We start from the raw sequence: 778 nt of genomic DNA on the forward strand, positions 1-778 counted from the left end.
TCATCATCATCATCCATCCTTCATCATCTATCCATCATCCTTCATCTTCATCATTGTCACCTTCATCCATCCATACTTCATCATCCATCATCATCATCATCCATCCTTCACCATCATCCATCCTTCATCATATTTCATCCATCATCCTTCATCTTCATCATCGTCACCTTCATCCATCCATACTTCCTCATCCATCATCATCATCCATCCATACTTCATCATCCATCATCATCATCATCCATCCATCCTTCATCATCATTTATCCATCATCCTTCATCTTCATCATCATCATCATCATCCATCCATCATCATCATCCATCCTTCATCATCATCTATCCATCATCCTTCATCTTCATCATCATCATCAAAATCCATCCATCCTTCATCTTCTTTACCATCATCCATCCATCCTTCATCCTCCGTCCATCTTATTTCTTCATCATCACCATCATCCATCCATCCTTCATCATCATCATCAAAATCCATCCATCCTTCATCTTCTTTACCATCATCCATCAATCCTTCATCCTCCGTCCATCTTATATCTTCATCATCACCATCATCCATCCATCCTTCATCATCAAAATCCATCCATCCTTCATCTTCTTCACCATCATCCATCCATCCTTCATCATCCGTCCATCTTATATCTTCATCATCACCTTCATCACCATTATCCATCCTTCACCATCATCATCCATTCTTCATCACCATTCATCATCCATCATCCATCTCATCCATCCTTCATCATCATCATCCATCCATCCTTCATCATCAT

General features: G+C 39.7%; 1 protein-coding gene across 1 annotated transcript in view; it reads right to left on the reverse strand.

Annotated features, from left to right (window-relative positions):
- The window catches only part of LOC107719402 (kinesin-like protein KIF3C), a 17196-nt gene that overhangs the window by 4516 nt on the left and 11902 nt on the right, over nucleotides 1–778 (reverse strand). The window lies entirely within an intron of this gene.

Source organism: Sinocyclocheilus rhinocerous, unplaced genomic scaffold, assembly GCF_001515625.1.
Source record: "Sinocyclocheilus rhinocerous isolate Xijiao unplaced genomic scaffold, SAMN03320098_v1.1 scaffold303, whole genome shotgun sequence".
In the NCBI taxonomy this organism is placed as follows: domain Eukaryota; kingdom Metazoa; phylum Chordata; class Actinopteri; order Cypriniformes; family Cyprinidae; genus Sinocyclocheilus; species Sinocyclocheilus rhinocerous.